The following is a 13,689-nucleotide window of genomic DNA, read 5'->3' on the forward strand; positions in this document are numbered from 1 at the left end:
AGTGACCCTTCTTTGGGACTGAATTTCTGTATTTGTTTTTAAAAACAAACCACATCACGTTCCTTCATTATCAATAAAAAAAACTCTATTTATTCTAACACTCTCAATATTAAGAAGTGTGAAAGAACATGATTTTAAACTTATGTTAGTTCAACTTGATCTCTTATAATTCCTCCACTCAGACATGAAAAGGAAAGAACACATTATGAGTAGGGAGAACAAAAACAGCCAGAACACAGTTCTACATAACCAATCCAAAAATCACACAACTAGATGGGTTTCACAATCCACAATTCTTCAACGATCGCTTGATGTCATCTGAACAGAGACAATCATTCTGTAATTCACTGGTTGCCTGGCTGGACCCAGGATCTTTGGGTAGACTCAGTGATGCTTAGAACAGAGAGGAAGGCCATTAGGGTCATAATGTCCATGCAGTCAAAAAATATCTGACTGAAGAGATTCCATTTTCAGCTGTTAGCCCATTACCCTGAAGGCTATAGTATTACAAGTGAATATCTAAATACTGTTGAAACATTGAGAATTTTCAATCTAACTACCTTTTCGGTCAGCAAGTTCCAGACTCCTACCACCTCAGAGTTAAAAATTTCTCAACTCTCCTCTAAGCCTTCTACACTTAGCTTAAACGTTTGCTCCCTAGTTATTGGTCCCTCCACTAATGGAAAAAGTGCCTTCCTATCCACCCTATTTATGTCCCTCGTAATCTCGTATGCTTCACGACACCCCCCTCAAACTCTAAAGAAAACAACCCCAGCCTATACAGTCTTTCAGAAAAACAGAAAGTGTTGTCTGTGAAAGAGTTAACATTTTAAGTCCAGTGAACCCTCGTCATGTACAAAAAACTGCCACTTAGTTTGGATTCAACATCCCCAAAAAGTAACATGGCTTCATATGCACCAGTTAGCTTCACTTATTTTCCCAAAGTTGCATACAACTCTTGCAACTTTCTTTCTTCTTTAAAGCAGCACCCATTTGTCTAATTTTCAGTCCATAGTCAAAAAATAATGATGTGGTCTTTCGTATACCTCCACCCTTAAATGAAACAAAGCATCATTTTTAAATATGTTTCATTGCAATGTTGTGGCACATAGACAACAAAACACCAAAATGTACATCCATTCATCCTCATTCATCTCCTAAACCGTATTTATCAATTTATTGATAGCTTTCTCTTCAATTCTTAACTTATTCAATCATTTTCACATTCAGGGCAATATATCTGATATCGTATTATCTCTTCAAGTAATGTGCAAAATCCATCTTGCATTTCAAGTTTTGAAGTTTTCAACAAAGGTTTTACAGATCATAATCAGTATATATTAATGTTTCTTTCCAAACTCATCAGACATAGACTTCAAAACGTTAAAGAGTTAAAAATAATCCCCAGTCTTCTTTCCAACTTTTTCTGACATTGATTTAATTCCTCACAAAATTAGATCACTGCCTTCTCTAATCCCAATTCATCATCTTGCAAAAAGACTACACGAGCATCAATTGCCATTTTAAAAGGTTTCATTAGTCAGGAGTGGCCAACAATTGCTTATTTATTAGAAATGCCTTCAGCTTCTCAAAGTTTGCTTGGTACTCTGCTGACCATACCACCTTTGCCTGTTTCTGGACTAAATTTGTCAAAGGTACATCTATTTTGCTGACATTAGGCACAAATTTCTAGAAGAACCCACACATATCCAAAAATCTCACGATATCTGTTTTAATTTCAAAAGAGAATTTCGACTAGAGCCTTCGCTTTTGCTATGCTTGGCAACACCTGCCCTTATCCAACAATGTTTAAAAGGTGGGTTACTCGCACTTTGGTTAAGTTCAGCCTTCGTAAGATTGATAACTAAGTCAGCCGACTGTAAGTCTTCTAGTTACTTTACATGTTGTTCCCATGTGTTACCGTATATTATAACATTCTGTAAATAAATTAGAGCTTGGTACTTTAACAAGGATTTGATTCATTAAATCTTTGGATTTCAGCTGGGGCATTTTTAAACCTAACTGATTTCACTGAACATAGTTACACTGATTGGGTGATACAAAGGTGGATCATTCTTTAGCTTTTGATGTTCATGGTATTTGCTCGTACCCCTTCAACAGATCAATCTTAGAAAAAATAAGGTATTGCCAAACCTGTTGACACAATCGTCTAACCATGGAATTGGGTAGGAAATTGTTTTTGTTACCGTATTCACCTGTGAGTGACCTATGCAGAATATAGTTGACCCATCCAGTTTTCAGAACTAACACTACTGGTGAACTCCAACAGCTTTGGCTATAATCAATCAGGTGATCTTCTAGCATGCATTGAATCTCCATTTCCAACTAAACTCACTTTTCAGCATTTGTTTGATAAGAATGTTGTTTAATTGTCACTGATTCTACCAAGTGCGCATCATGTCTAGCTTAAACAGTACATCCAGGTATATCTCTACAGATGAACTTCATTCTCCCAAGTAATTTTATGAGATCTTCGCATTGTCCTTCCTCCAAATATGGAAACATGCTATCCAACTGTACAGCATTGGCTAATTACAGCATTGGTGAATTGTCTCCATCTACTTCACTCTTACTATCCCCATTATCACCCACTAATCTCACCACCCAACAGTGGTACTCTTTCTTATCATCTTCCCTGCAAACATATTGCTTCTACATGTTCATGCAACATAAATGATTTTTCTTCCAGCAATGAGGAGTATCTATCAGATTAATCATTTTACTAAACTTCTGAACTAGTTTTTACCACAGTATGATGAAGGGTTCTTCAATGTGAAAATGGGACTTCACCTCCACAACGACATGCAGTGAACACTCCTACTGATGCTGTCATAGACAGATACATCTGCAGCAGGCACAGACATGAAGATTAGGTCATGTATCTTTTCCCCTCTTGTTGGTTCCTCCACCAAATGCTCCAGACCCAACCTACCAGCTACATCCTTTTGGACTCGATCAGCTTGGTCAATAGTGGTGTTGCCAAACCACTCAAGGTGATGGCATTTGAAGTCTAACACCCAGATTACATTCTTGATGTTCAATATGCAGGAGTACTGAGAGCTCATTTATCTCATGCTGTTGATGGGGCCTTGCTGTGAAAAAACTGACTGCAGCATTTCCATAAATTGCAACTGTGACTACATTTCAAAAGTGCCTCAAAGTCATGAAAGAAACTGTGTAAATGCAAGTTACCTTCACCTTCTATGAAGTCAACATACACAGATTGCAAAGGGCAGGTGAAATAGAGTGAAAACCAAACCTGGTCATTCTGTTCGTCATTCATTGAACATCCTGATGGTTACAGTTTGAAAGGAGGCCATTCGGCCTGTTATGTCTAGACCAGCTTTCTTAATGGGCAACTCACTTAGTGCCTTTCCCCCATATTCTCCCTGTAACTATGCAAATTCGTCCTTTTCAGATAATCCAACTTCCTCATGAATGCCTAGATTGAACATGCCCCACTACGCTCTCAGGTAGCATATTCCAGATGTTACCCATTCGCTCCATGAGAAAGTTTCTTCTCATGTCTCTATTGCTCATTTTGCAAATTACCTTACCTCTGGGCCTATTTGTTCCTTCCAACCCTCATGAATTTGACTATCCCTGTCAATCTAATGTCATCATTTTCTTGGGCTGTTGCTGTAACTGACATAGGTAGGCAAAGAGCTACGAATAACTATAGATTGGAGACCTTGAAAGTACCCCACATGGGGAACTGGTTGGGTGCACGCCACTGACATTCAGCTCAGGAAAGTCTGACCAGCAATATGTGGTTGTCTTTTTTAGGAAAGTTGAAAAGTTACAGGAGTCCTCATCTGAGGCGCACAAAGCAAGTTTGGACTGCTGCTGTTCCAGGCTCTTAATCTTGATCGAGCAGTTTAGCTGGTGCACTTTAAGACAACTATAAAATAGATTTTTATTGGTCAATTCTCTCACCACAGGGCAATGAAATTTAAGCAAATCTCTAAAATGCTACTTACAAGATGGTGTGCTGTTTTAACAGTAAGAGGTTACATGCACTAGATATTGCAACAATTCATTTAGTCTATATTGACTAAGATAAGTAATAGCACGCTGAGATAACTTGAAGTGGAGTGCTTTATGAATAATTTAGCAGTCAGTGGGTTGACTACATTCCAGCATCAGAGTAGCTAATGCATGGCAACAAATTCCATGTCATTTACTTTTCAGTTCCCCTGAAGTGAAGCATGCAGCCACACTGCATTTTCCATCTGGTCATCAAGCAATTGCCTTCAGCCAAAAAGACAGATTGACCTTGCCCCGCAGACAATTCTCTTCACAGTAAGCCAGCAGAAGGCACAATTCAAATAATAAGAGCTGGCTTGGTCAGATTTTCTATTTTTTGAAATGAAGCAGTTATTCTCAACACAGTGCCCCATCAAACAGTCCAACTAAGAGCTGGTTAATTCCGCCACTGTCGTTACCAACAGATGGAATTCTCAGGGCAAAATCTAAATGAAGCCTTTGGGAAGTAACTCTGCTCATTTCATTAATTATGAAATGATTGTACTAAAGATAAAGTTGATGAATTTAGGCAGTCTCAACAGACATCCATTTTGATATGTGCACACTTTCCCTAATCAGCACAGGCTGACAGAGTTGTAGGAATTGGAATAAAAATGCCACTGCAGTGCAAAATGGTCTTCTGTAGCACATTGTTGGATCTAAGTCCAACTTGGAAGGGCTTGATTCTGAAACCAAGTGGCCAAAGTAGGTAAGTATTCCATCCTTAGTACGAAAACCTTTAACACTCCAAAAACAATTTTCAACAAAGTCAGTGTGGGTGACACAATGTACAAAAATACCAAACAATAGGTTGGTGATTAATGAGCCTGATCCCACAGGATGGCATAGGAATGCACGTAAGATGAACTCCATGGAAGAGGAGATAAAGCCCAAGGGGAGAGTTATAATGCAACTGTTAAGTAAAGCCCTGCAAAGGCTGTCCCACTATTTCAGAGAACGATGTGTGAGACAAGGAAACATAAAAGAACAAAATTAACAAACATACTTTCAACTTCCCTTCCCACAAAAAAAAAACCTGATGAATTGATTGTATTCAAAATGATTGGATATAAAGTCTCATTTCACCTCCTGTGGCAAGCCTCAAGACCCAGCACTGCATTCGACCTCCTGGCCCAAGGCTCATCTGCTTTCTTTGTTTTTTTCACTTTTGCTCTTTTACTTTTTTTTCCTGTCCAAAGCCTTTTACAGCACATGTGCGGCAGTGGTGGTAACAAAGTCAGCTCCTCCTCACATCGGCGGTAGTGACACTCATGGGGAGAATAGAGTGAGCTCAGCACCAAGGGAATAGCAAGCGCAGCACAGAGGGGAGCACAACCCTGCCTGGGGGGCTCGGCGAGCTCAATACGGACAGGTGGGGGCGGAGCGCAAGCCCAGCGTGAAGGAGAGCAAGCCTTAAGGCAGCATCAGTGAGGTAGGCCCAGTGATGAAAGATGGCGCCTGAGAATCAGCAACTTGGACGTTAGTTGGGAGTGGCAAGGCAGTGGTGGTTCTGAGCTGGCTCAGGACTCGTACGCAGATGGTCTTCCCCTTAAGGTACACTTTATCATTTTCTCTTCTTCTTAAACTATCAAAACGGTGCTGGATTATGGCAACAAATGAAAGCTTTTCACTGTATTTTATTGTATTGCTGTAAAATACGTGACAATAAATAAATTTTTAAAATATGAGCTAACTTTGCTCTGCAAACAGTTTTAATCAAAAAAGTGTGCTATTAGTGATATAACACCAAAGAAAGGTTTAAATAAAGATAGAAAGACTGAACTAAATTTGCTCAGTTATGTATCGTCAATGCCTGTATAGAAGATTATGTATATATACCTGTGAGAGACTACATTATCACCACATAGAATAAATAGGCTATTAACAATGTGTCACGAAAAGAATCTTGGCTTTGAATCAAAGCATTGACAGAGTAAGATAATGGATAAGACATGTAGATGTTGTAAGTTAAGTATAAATAATCTTCCATTATCTACAACGGTCTATGAATAAAAATGAACATTCATAGTTAACAAATAGACAGCTGTGATGAAATAATGCTTTATTCTACCCATCAGCAAAATCAAAACATAGGCCCCCAAGGTAACTGTAGCCTTCACCATGATGTTCACAGCAAATCTTCACTCAAAATGAATTCCCTTTTAACTGTCAAAGGTTGTCAGTAATTTAGGATTGTAATTCTGCAGTTAGATGCAAAATTAGTCATAAAAGCTAAAGTGAATTCAAGGAATTAGACCTCAACTACAATGCTATTTGTACGTCAAAGCTTTTGGACTAGCCATTTGAAAGCCATTTTCACATCTTAATTAACAGTTAAGATCAGACACTAAAAGCTCAGTTACAGATTTCAAGTTCGCACGCCACCGTATTAACACATAAAATTACAATCATCTAGCACAAATTGCATAGACTGATACAATTGACTATTTTTCTGGCAGTTGATGGCTGAGTGATATTATTGCTAAACTATTAATCCAGAAACTCAGGTAATGTTCTGGGGATCAGGGTTCAAATCCTGACATAGCAGATTTTGGAATTTGAATTCAATAAATATCTGGGATTCAGAGTCCAATTTTAACCATGAAACCGCTATTTATTATCAGAAAAATCCATCTGGGTCACCATTGCCCTTCAAGTAAGGAAATATACCATCCGTACCTGGTCTGGCCGACATGTGACTTCAGACTCACAGCTATGCGGCTGACTCTCAAGTATCCTCTGAAATGGCCTAGCAAGTCACTCAGTTGTAACAATCGCTGCACAGTCTCAAAAAAGAAAAGAAACGGATAGCATTGACCTAGACACTGGAAACAACAACAGCAAAAGCAGCCCTGCTGACACTGCAAAGTCCTCCTCGCTAACATCTGGGGGCTCATGCCAGTGTTAGGAGGACTGTCTCACAGACCAGTCAAGCAACCACCAAACATAGTCACACAATCTCAGAATCATACATTATCCCAGACAATACCCCAGGCATCACCTTCACCATCCCTGGATATTTCCTGTCTCACGAGCAGGACAGACCCAGCAGCAGTGGGGGCACAACAGTATACAATCAAGAGGGAGTTTCCCTGTGAGTCCTTAAAATTGACTTGAGACATTATGAAGTCATCTGGCATCAGGTTATAAATTAACAAAAACAACCTCCTGCTGTTTATCATGTACTGTCCTCCCTCAGCTGATGACTAGGTGCTCCTCCATGTTGAACAACATTTGGAAGAAACTCTGAGGGTGGCAAGAACACAAAACGTACTCTGGGTGGGGGATTTCAATGTCCATCACCAAGGGTGGCTTGACAGTAGCATTAGTGATCAAGTTAAAGGACATAACTGCTAGACTGGGTCTGCGGCAATTGGTGAGGGAACCAGCAACACGTAAAAACATACTTGACCTCATCCTTACCAATCTGCCTACCACAGATGCATCTGTCAACAACAGTATCAGTAAATGTGACCACAGCATAATCCTTGTGGAGACAAAGTCCTGCCTTCACTTTACTATTACCATCATGTCAGGGGATCAACTCTGGTTCATTGGAAAGAGGAGGAAGGCATGCCAGAAGCAGCATCATGCATACCTAAAAATGAGGTGCCAACTTGGCGAAGCTACAAAACAGGACTATGTGCATGACAAACAGCATAAGCAACAAGTCAAAGACAGAACTAAGCAATCCATAATCAACAGAGCAAAATCTAAACTCTTCAGTCCTGCTGCATCCAGTTGTGAATGGTGATGGACAATTAAACAACTCATTGGTGGAGGAGGCTCCAAAAATATCCCCATCCTCATGATGGGAGAGGCTAGCATATTAGTGTAAAAGGTAAGGCTGAAGCATCTGCAACAATCTTCAGCCAGAAGTGTGAGGTGGATGATCCTTTTGACCTCCTCCCAAGGTCCCCAGCATCACAGGTGCCAGTCTTCAGCTAACTCAATTCACTCCATGTGACAAGAAATGGTTGCAGGCATTGGATGCCACAAAGGCTCTGGGCACTGGCAACATTCTGGCAATGGTACTGAAGACTTGTGCTCCGGAATTTGTCACACTCCTGGCCAAGCTGTTCTAGTACAGCTACAACAGTGGCATCTACACGACTAGGTGGAAAATTGTCCAGCTATGTTCTGTACGCAAAAAGTAGGACAAACAGAACCCGGCCAATTACAACCCCATTTGTCTACCATCAATAAAGCGATGGAAGGTGTCATCAACAGTACTATCAAGTTGTGCAGCTCCTCAGCAATAATCTGTTCACTGACATCAAGTTTGGGTTCTGCCAGGGAGGCTGAGTTCCTGACCTTTTTCCAGCCTTGTTTCAAGCATGGATGAAACAGCTGAATTTCAGATGTGAGGTAAGAGTGACATCAAGGTCGCATTTAACTGAGTGTGACATCAAAGAGCCCTCACTCAAATGGAGCAAATGGGCTTCAGGGGGCAAACTGACTCCTGGTTGGAAGATGGTTGTGGTTGTGGGAGGTCAGTCATCTTAGGTCCAGGACATCATTGCAAGGAGTTCCTCAGGGCAGCGTCCTAGGCCCAACCATTTTCAGCTGCTTCATCGTCGACTTTCCCTCCATCATAAGATCACAAGTGGGGATGTTCATCGATGATTGCATAATGTTCAGATCCATTCACGACTCATAAAATAATGCAGCAGTCCTTCTCCAAATGCAACAAGATCTGGATAAGGCTTGGGCTGATAAGTAGCAACTAACTTACATGCTGCAAATGCCAGACAATATCCATCGTCAATACGAGCTGATCTAACCACTGCCCCTTGATATTCAATGTCATTACCATCATTGAATCCCCCACTATCAACATCCTTGGGGTTACCATTGGCCAGAAACTCATGTCATACAAAACACAGTGGCTACAAGAGCTGGTCAGAAGCTAAGTACACTGCAGTGAGTAGCTCACCCCTTGACTCTCCACAATCTGTCTTTTAACTACAAGACACAAGTCAGGTGTGTGATGGAATGCTCCCCACTTGCCTGGATGGGTACAGCTGCAACAATGCTCAAGAAACTTGACATTATCTAGGACAAAGCACCCCACTTAATCATTTGTGGATCTGGTGCCACTCAGTCACTCTACCACTGATGCTCATTTGCAGCTGCTTCATTAGATATGGCAACAAATGAGAATGACTCTTGCAACACAGCATGGAAGATAGCTGTTACATCAAATATTTAGACACAACACTATTCTTTTAGGGGCAGTGAATATGAGGGACACTTGATGAAGTATGTTGGGATGAACAAACTAAATGCTCCTTTTATTTGTCATTCCTCTTTTTTGCTCTAAGGTTTTTACTATAGTATTTCATTTTGTCTATTATGGATTAGCTAGCATAGGTTGTAGAGGACATAGATTAGCCAAGGAGGCAGACACACGGCAGATTAAATTTAATGGCAAGGAATGTGAAATGATATGTTTTGAGAGTAAGCACAAGGAGAGACAATAAAATTGGACAATTCGGAATTTTACCGTGATACTTTTAACATTGATTTTGATGTTGTCCTACATATTAAGACTTCAGTGATAGCCTGCAGAAATTCACCAAAGACCCTTAAATAGCACCTTCTAAACCCATGATTAATTCAATCTAGAAGGACAAGGGCAGCAGATACATGGGAACACCAACCACTGCAGGTACCCCTCCAAGCCATTCACAATCCAGACTTGGAAATATATGGCCATGCCTTTACTGCCGCAGGGTCAAAATCCTGGAATTCCCTCCCTAACTGCATTGTGGGTTTACCTACAGTACACGTACTGCAGTGGTTCAAGAAAACAGCTCACCACCACCTTTCCAGAGAGTAACTAGGGATGGGCAATAAATGCTATCCCTGCCAGCATAGGTTGTAGATTAGCCAAGGAGGCAGACACACGGCAGATTAAATTTAATGGCAAGGAATGTGAAATGATATGTTTTGAGAGTAAACACAAGGAGAGACAATAAAATTGGACAATTCGGAATTTTACCGTGATACTTTTAACATTGATTTTGATGTTGTTGTCCTACATATTAAGACTTCAGTGATAGCCTGCATTTATACAAATTTCATAATGGACACAGTGTGTTCAATCTGAAAAATAATACCCTATTCATTAAAAAGGTACAGGTACGTGTAAAGGTATAGAGGGCATCATCTTCATTAAGCAGCACAAGTTTCATAACTATAACACGTGGTATCAAAAATCATGCTATTTCAGAAACCCATGATTATTCAATTCCTTCTCTTTGTCTTGGTGAGTTGCTTGGAAACCTTTAACAGATGTGTTGTTTTGTGGCACTGAAGGGCTCTGCTAATCCTGCACTTAAATAGCGGCTTGTCTCATCCAAATATTGTCAAGAAATTTACCAATCAATTACTTTTTAAGTATACAAAGAATTGTTATCCAGCCAAAGCATTTTTCTTGCAAAGAATGAGAAGCCTTGTCATGTACAAGTAATAGTTGGGAATTTTTTGAGTGCAGGTTTGTACTTCATGCTGCGGGGATAAGAAACCTATCCAGCAGACAACTCTCAGAAACTGAGAAAGCAGTCCTATTACGCAGGTTTAACTGTAACCACTAAGATGCGAACAGAACAGCCTTCATGGCTGCCCTGAAGACTACATTAAAAGACGACAGACTCATGGACGAAACACACAAGCCATCCGACAAACTATAATCCCCACACTACACAGAAGGAACAAAGGGGACAACCTGAACACAGGGAGAAAAGCACTAGATAAACTCAAGAACATTAAAACCCTACGAGCAGACAAAGGGCGCATGACCATCATTATGAACAAACCAGACTATGTTAAGAAAGCACAGGCATTGCTTGCAGATACAACCACTTCCCAACAGGTGGCGATAGACCCAACACCGCAACCTAGGTAATAGGATCACCCAGATGCTGAAGAGACGAAAGGATGCAGGGCAGATAACCAAGGTGGACTTCATCGAAATCAGAAGGCACGAACACTCCCCGCATCTATGGACTTCCTAAACTACATAAACCAGACATCCCCCTCAGACCCATTGTTTCCCTACCGGGCACACCTTCACACAAACTAGCCAAGGACCAACAACAGAGATTGAAACATCTAGTCGATGGATCACCCCATTCTATCCACTCAACCCAAGATTTCCTCAATACCCTCAAGAACATAAAAATCAGCTACAACAAGATTATGGTATCCTTTAAGGTCACAGCTTTATTCACATCAGTCAACATCCCACTAGCCAAAGAAACACTGGACACTTTACCAGAGGAAGCAGCAACGCAGACCAGCAGCTCCATCAGCAATGACAACATACTCAAACTACTAGACCTCTGCCTCACCACACACTTTATCTTTAACGGTCAGAAATACAAACAGATCAATGGTACACCAATGGGGTCACCCATCCCAGGACTCATTGCAGAGGCAGTCATGCAAAGACTAGAACACACCACCCTCCCCCACATTCAACCTAAACTGTAGATCCGGTACACAGACGACACATTTGTCATTATTAAACGCAACAAATTAGAAGTGACCCACCAATCATCAACAGCGTATTCGCAGGGCTTAAATTCACAAGGGAAGAAGAAAATAACAATCAACTTCCGTTTCTGGATGTTAATGTTGAGCATATGACCAATGAGGAGTTCCAAACCTCAGTATACAGAAAAGCAACCCATACAGATCAAATCCTCAACTTCCACAGCAACCACCCCCAAAGTCTGCAAACAAAGCTGCATTAGGACACTATTTTAATGGGCCTGGACACACTGCAACACTCTGGAACTACGCAGCAAAGAGGAAAGCACCTATGCAAAATCCCTCACTATAAACGGATATCCTCGCAGATGCCTACATGATAGACAACAACAGGAGGACACAGTACGCCCTAACACACTGGCCACACTACCCTACATCAAGAACATGTCAGAACTGATAACCAGATTCCTAAAACCACAAGCCCACAGCTACTCGACAATAAACACCTACAAGGATTAAAGACCCCATTCTCACAACATTCAGAACCAACATGGCTAACAAAATACCATGCAACAACTACCACAAACATTACATTGGACAGACAGGAAGGAAGCTAGCCATCAGAATAAATGACTAGCAGCAAAACGGCACAACAAACTCTCCTTAATATGAGTACACTCAGTCAATGAAGGCCATCAGTTTAACTGGGACAAGGTAACCATAGTAGCCCAAGCCAAACGCAGACAAGCACAGGAATTCCTGGAGGCATGGTTCTCCACCTGTAATGCAATCAACAAAGATATAAAATTGGACCCTGTATACAAACCCGTACAGATCAAAACCGGAAATGACACTACTCACCATAACAGACCGGACAGTATACATTCCAAGCAGAGTAGAAGAACACCATTTCATCAGAGGCTCCACTGATGATGTCACCTAGCATGGTGATGAAACGTCTGAACGAGAACAAGCCAGCTCGGCAAGCAATTCAACAACCTCAGTAGTTGGGAATATTTTGACCTAAAACTGAGTGTTTAATTGTTTGCAATCCTATCTACTAAAATAATCATCTGAAATGGTGTGGAGCTTTCTTTGTTTCCTGAATCGAATTGCTCTTATTGTCAATTTGTAACTCACTTGCAAAATTGATCCCATAGGATCGAAGAAGCAGACTGGATATAGAATTGGTCAGGAGACAGGAAACAGTGAATTGTTTGTTTCTGACTGGAAAGGAGTATATACAGTGGCGTCCCATAGGATCGTTGCTCTTTTTGATATAAATTAATTTTCTCGATTTTGGGTATAAGGGAACTATTTCCATGACATGAATGTGCATCATAAAATAAGAAAAATAATAAGACTTCAGGAAGACATAGCAAGAGTGATGAAATAACACATCTAGCCAATGAAAAGCAAAAGAAATACAAGCTGTGACATTTTGAGAGGTAGAATAAGGAGAGAGAACATATATGTAATGGTTCAAGGGGCTGCAGAAACAGAAGAATATGGGAACAGCGTCCGCACATTTTTCAGTGATGGTGAGTAAGTTGGTAAAGTTCTTCAAACATATTATGAAATACTTGGCTTTATAAATAGAAGTATGGATTGCAAAAAGAACAGTAGAAAGAATCTGCATTTATATCACACTGTACATAGCCTTAAAACACTGTTGTTTCACAATCAATCATTTATTTTTTGAAGCTAAGACACTTCTGCAATATAGAAAATGCAGCAGACAATTTTATACACACTAAAATCCCACAAACAGCAAGCAACATGATAATGACCAAAAGCAAGATACTGCTGGAATTCCAAATTAAAAACAGAACTACTCAGTAAGTCTGGCTACATCTGTGGGGAGAGAAACACAATTCATGTTTCAAATGATGACCTTTCCATCGTGTTATTTAAGGGATAAATACTGACCAGGACATTTGAATAACTCTGGGGCTCTTCTTCCAAGTTGCACACTGCAAAGGCAGACAAAAATTGGTTTCAATGTTCCATCTAGAGACTATAACTCCAGCCATGCAGCCCTTATTCTGTTCTCAAGTCTCTGAAGTGAGTTTAATAACTTTCTAACCCAAAGATGAAAGAGCTACCACTGAACCATAGCAAGTGAATAGTTCTTCTCAATTACTG

General features: G+C 40.5%; 1 protein-coding gene across 5 annotated transcripts in view; it reads right to left on the reverse strand.

Annotated features, from left to right (window-relative positions):
* Window positions 1-13,689, reverse strand: part of nphp4 (nephronophthisis 4) — a 342,957-nt gene that overhangs the window by 310,591 nt on the left and 18,677 nt on the right. The window lies entirely within an intron of this gene.

This window comes from Rhincodon typus, chromosome 31 (genome assembly GCF_021869965.1).
Source record: "Rhincodon typus isolate 14 chromosome 31, sRhiTyp1.1, whole genome shotgun sequence".
Classification (NCBI taxonomy): domain Eukaryota; kingdom Metazoa; phylum Chordata; class Chondrichthyes; order Orectolobiformes; family Rhincodontidae; genus Rhincodon; species Rhincodon typus.